Genomic DNA, 6,109 nt, shown 5'->3' with positions numbered 1-6,109 from the left:
TGATTCATAATAGCAATTCACGTAGCATGTCCCCAGGCTAATCTTAATACACAAAGCATTAATTTACACAACATTGCAATCAATACTCCAAGGTAATAATCTCCTTGGGCTTTATTTATATTATAATTTTTCACGTGTTGATATTTTTATTTTACATAAATAATTTCAGAAATTGAGACTCGTACATTTCCTTTTATCTGAGGTGTATGAATCCTACTGCATTTGTGTAAGATATTTTTGTTCAGTCATTAAATTATCATCATTATTTTTATTTTTACTATTAATAGTTTTATTTGTTGGCGTTTTCGTTATACATTAAGCCTGGACGATAGACTTCCTTTCTAATACTGTCAGATGAGATTTTGTATGTATTCTTACATAAACACGTATATATATTTATTTTGTTTATTCACATATAATGTCGATTACCACCCCATCTATTCCCGTTTTTCCTGATCTTAAAAAATCACGGAGTATCCTTAAAGTTTGTGTGGCATTAATTACTTGCTATTTTACATATAACTTCACATTTATAAACTGTAAATCTTAATAATGTCTCTCGTCCCCATTGTTCTTAAAACTTTGATAAACGAAAACAATAAATATTTATTTATGATATAATTTAATGTTTCAAAAAGAAACACATTTATTTTATGATCGAGAAAAAAAATATAAATCTTTAAAATATTCCATTTATGTCATCCATATACCTAAAATCAAATGATAAAAAGATTAATCATTGCGAAAACATATTGATCAATATTACGTAATCAGTTATTTTAACCATATAACTCTACCGAGGTTCGTTCCGGGTAAAGTCATTGTAAAACATGTAATGTATTAGCCGGGCCCGGGGATGTGTAATATCTTTTGATTGCCGGTGTTATTACAAAATAATCACATTTCTGACAGATTGTGTTTTGTTCATGTAATATTATGTATTGAATTACAGCCATTAGCGCTCTGACGCGATGTTTGTTTACCTATTCTTGGATTTTTCATACCCTGCAGGTGCGCGGTGTTCGTCACAGAAAAATGACGCAAGGTTTCACCTTTTGTAATGACCATTGATTTAGATAAGTTTATTTATCTTTATTATCTTATATTGTACATATATGTTAGGGGTTTTGTTTGAGAAAAGACTTTGTGTTAATATTTGATCATTTAAAGTAGTAATTTAAATAATTATTATGGAATGTTTAAAGAAAGACAATACATTCATAGGAAAAAGTTTTGTGACAATAAATGTGTTGAAAAGGCACGAGAGATCAAGAGAAAAGATCCGAAGTGATATATATTTATATACATCGAAGTATATCATTGAAAAGAAAAAAATTCACATGCAAACATTTCAAGTTTTTCAGCGTTATTTTGCAAGGTTAGATTCAGACCAAGACTGTCTTTCCATACTCTAAAATATAACTTGACCCTCCGAAATGATTTTATACAACTGAGTTTTAGAATTTCCTTTTGCATTTTTTTTTAAAGAAATATACGGAAATCTTCAACCGTCATATATGAAAAACCAACGAAACGTAAACGTTTGCATAGATATATATACTGTATTTCCAACCGCCTTAAAAACAGTATATTTCACAAGTAACATGACAAGACACAGATAAGATATTGTCCGCATATGAACTTTCATGATAGTTTAACAATAATATAAAAAAAATCATAAAGGGTTCTGCAGAACCCTGCACTGTGTCTCGCCTGCGATCGCTGCTGTCAGTGTAAAAGTGTAATGTTGACTTTATAAAAGGAGGTACATTTATGAGTCAAATTCAGATTTTTTTAAATCATTTTTTTTCTTCTTCAGATTGATTATGGAGATTAGCTTTTGTCCAAGTGTCATAACAATCCATGAGGGTTTTCAAATTTATCATGTCAAACAAATTTAATCCCACACTGTTTCTACATGATAAAAAAACCCGGCGGAGGACATTTTAGCGCATTGATACATGAAGAACATTTTAGTGCTAAAGCATTTTAGCGCAAGAGATTTAACCCATTTTAGCGAAAAGTGAAATAATCAATGCCCATTTTAGCGACAGAAATTAGTTCTATTAGAATAATCAATTAAAATAGTACCAAGACAGCAGAACATAAAAATATCAGGTCCAATTAAATTGCACTCAATGTCTAAAAAGTTACTCAAATGTTACACGTCCGCTTAAGCCTGGACTAAAGATCATAGTGAACGTGCGTAATGGGTCTCTTGATATGTCCCCGGAACAATATACTGTTCATAAAATTGCAATAGGAACCGTTCTTTCTATTTATCATGTCTAAATTGAGATGCAAATTCATCGATATTTCTTTTTTTTTATATATATATATATATTGTTATTTGATAATAGTATTTTTGCTTTCTGTTGTAAGAAAAAATGACCGACATACAAGTGGTCCTCCCTCTTCATTCCTGCCAAATTTCTTATATTATATACATATATATGGAGGATTTTAAGCACACGAAGACCTAGTGAATCTCTAAACATGCCTAAAGTGTTATTCATGTAATGTACATAGTTTTGAATGAAAATAACAACTGTGAATGCTTGTTTTGAGGTATTCAATTTTTATAATTTAAGGATTTTAAGAGTCAAGTCAACACCTCCCATGGGAGTTATAAATAGGGACTTTTTCTGCTCAAAGGACTAGAAAAAACTATGACCTTTACTTAGTGTCTGTCGGCAATTAACAAGGTAAAATGAAAGAAGAATGCATATAAGTATACCCTGTCACGTCCGCTCTGTGTTTTTGTTAGATGTAATTCTGCTTTGTATCCATCTGATGATTTTTAGTTTGTTCTTATGTTGTACTGTTACACCACTGTCCCATGTTAGAGCAGGGTTGGCGCCTTCAAACTAGTTTAACCCCGCCACATTCTGTATGTGCCTTTCCAAAGTCAGGAGCCTGTAATTCAGTGGTTTCGTTTGTTGCTGTATATCATATTTGTTTTTCGTTCATTGTTTTGAACATAAATCAGGCCGTCAGTTTTCTCGTTTGAATTGTTTTACATTTGTCATTTCGGTGCCTTTTATAGCTGACTATGCAGTATGGGTTTTACTCATTGTTGAAGGCCGTACGGTGACCTATAGTTGTTTTCTGTGTCATATGGTCTCTTGTGGAGAGTTGTCTCATTGGCAATCATACCACATCTTCTTATTTTTATATATATGAGGGTCTAGATAGGGTTTACAGTAAAGAGAATAATGGCCAAAAATATAATGAATAGAGAAAAATGAACAAGAAAATTAAAGAACAGAGGATAATGGAGTGCAAAAGTATAAAGAATTACGGTTGAAAATAAAATTATTTGGTAATACAATACTTATTACAGAAATGAACGATATACAGAATAAAGAAATCATAAATTGTAAAACAAAATAGTAAAATCATTTTCATGAGAATTTTAAAGAATAGGCGTTATTTTTAAAGATAAAGAAAAATGCTCTAAAAATTTAAAAAATACAGAAATTAACGACCCCCATCAAAACCCTCACATATAAACACGGATGCCCTGTTCCAAACAGATAAATAAATTCAACACACCAAACCAACAAAGAACAATTTTTAGACGTAATGTCGGAAAAGGCAAAACTATATACATCAAGACTGCCTGTAGATGCATGATTTTATACCAAATTTCTCATCTGAAATCACCTTCACTGATATCAATTTGACTGAAATAATAACTTTGTTTTGTTGAAATCGTGGGCCGTCCAATAAATGAGCTAGGTAAGGGGTAAATTCTTGGTCGGCTGGTAAATAGGACGTCGGATTTAATGGTTTTCGGCCGAGAAGAAAAATCCCATTTAAAGACTTCTATCAATATCTTTTTGAAAGGTCAGTAATTGACCTGTTCTAAGAAAATGTTTTACTAATCATTTCAACGCTTCTATTCCGGTCGACCCTTTTTGCAGACTATACTGTATTCATTAATAGTTTATATTTGACATTATACGTTAAGCAAACAACAATCGTAAGAAGACCTGTCTGTACACCTTATTGACCGCAGATCTATATTGGAGGGTCTGAATGGTCCTTCGTGTCTTGATTCCTTAATTTTTAACACCTTTTTTCACTGTACATCTTTATTAGCTCACCTTGCCCAAAGGGCCAAGTGAGCTTTTCTCATCGCTTGGCGTACGTCATCGTCGCCCATCGTCGTCAACTTTTACAAAAAATCTTCACTTCGGAAACTACTGGGCCAAATATTTAATAAAACTTGGCCACACTCATTATTTGGGTATGTAGTTTACAAAACGTGTTTGATGACCCAACGGGTCAACCAACATGGCTGACATGTCTAAAATAGAACATAGAAGTAAAATGCAAGTGTTGTCTATTGTCTTGAAAACCGCTATAAATAAAGAAAATTTGACTGGAACAGAAATGTTCAGAACGATGAGATCTACCTATTCCATCAAAACTGTCAGACGACTTCTTATAGGAGTTATATTGGCCTTAAAAGACGAATTTAGAGAGATAGAAACTTAAACAAGCAAAAATTATCATGAATAAAAGAATTACAAATAATTCAACATGGTTGTAATTGTCCAATGACCACTTATTGTAGTAATTGCCCTTTAATGACCATGTTTAAAATTTTTGCATTATTGCCTATAATATCTGAACTATAATAGATAGATAGAAACTTAAAAAAGCAATTGGACAAATACTGAAGAAGATTGAGAGAAACTGTAAACAGAGAAATGATCAGCAAAACAAGATCAACAAATAACACATCTTTTTTCATGAACTCTATTCTAGTCCACAATGTTGGAGAGTGTCCATTGTTGAAGACGCACATAGACATATAGGCGACACAGGCTCTAAAAGTTTATTTTTCTCATCATTCTCTATTTTATCACCCCATTATTTTCTATTGTTTATGTATTTTGCCTAATTTTCTCTATTCTTTGTTTTGTTTGCCCTTCATTTTGCATTTTTTGTTCGTTATACTTTATTCTGTAAACCCCATCCAGACCGTCATATTAAAGTAAAAATACGTGACTTTGGCTATGAATATTAGACATGTTAGAGAAGGTATGCTAAAGCTGTATCTCGAAGACCAATACAAAAACAATTCGTCGTTTTAGACAAGCAACTGTTACAAGAGGACCATTTATCCGCCATTATTGAAAGTTTATTTAGTTGTCAATACTGAAGAAACCAGATTAAAAATGGTCCATTTGAGGGTGGTTCAAAAAGTAGTCATAAAACAATGAGTGCGGTGCTGCTGCTTAAGAATGAGACATCTTACTGGTCATCTCTACACTGGTACACATCTCTACACTCTGTTAGTAAGCGAAACAAAATAAGGATCAGTTACATATATATTTTGATCAGATACAGTAAAGTTTCAAAAGAGACAATCTACTAGCAAAATTCGTTTCCTCCAGGACAAATTTATTAATAATTGTTTTCACTTAGGAAGAAATGCATTTTTCAGCCATATATCGCTTACTTCCTACTTCCTCTTTTAACGCTCATTAACCATCTTGGTAGTATGGTCACTCACCTTAGTTCTTCCTAAGCCATGCTTGAAGCAACCGATTATTCATCATCTCGGGAACGATAGTACGCATTGCAGAAGTCTCTGTTGTACTTAATGACTTGTTTTATCCTACTAAAGTCAAACAGTATCGAATGACAACAATTAAATTGCTGGAAACATTATACCTGAACATTTCTTTCCGTTTCGTATTATTCATAAAACAAATATATTTTATCTATATAAAAATAAGAAGATGTGGTATGATTGCCAATGCAACCAAATGACGAAGAACTTTACGACAACTATAGGTCACCGTACGGACTTCAACAATGAGTAAACCCGTACCACATAGTCAGCTATAAAAGGCACCGAAAAGACAAATGTAAAATAATTCGAACGAGAAAACCAATGCCCTGATTTATGTACAAAATAATAAAATAAATAAATATATGATATACAGCAACAAAGACAACCACTGAATTACAGACTCCTAACTTGGGAAAGGCACACACATAATGCGACGGGGTTAAACATGTTTGCTGAATCCAAAACCCTCCCCTAGTCTGGGACAGTGGCGTAACAGTACACCAGAAGAAATATCTATAA

The sequence above is a fragment of the Mytilus californianus genome, unplaced genomic scaffold, assembly GCF_021869535.1.
Source record: "Mytilus californianus isolate M0D057914Y unplaced genomic scaffold, xbMytCali1.0.p SCAF_12, whole genome shotgun sequence".
Classification (NCBI taxonomy): domain Eukaryota; kingdom Metazoa; phylum Mollusca; class Bivalvia; order Mytilida; family Mytilidae; genus Mytilus; species Mytilus californianus.
The sequence above is the reverse complement of the archived record's forward strand: the minus strand, read 5'-3'. Positions refer to the sequence as shown.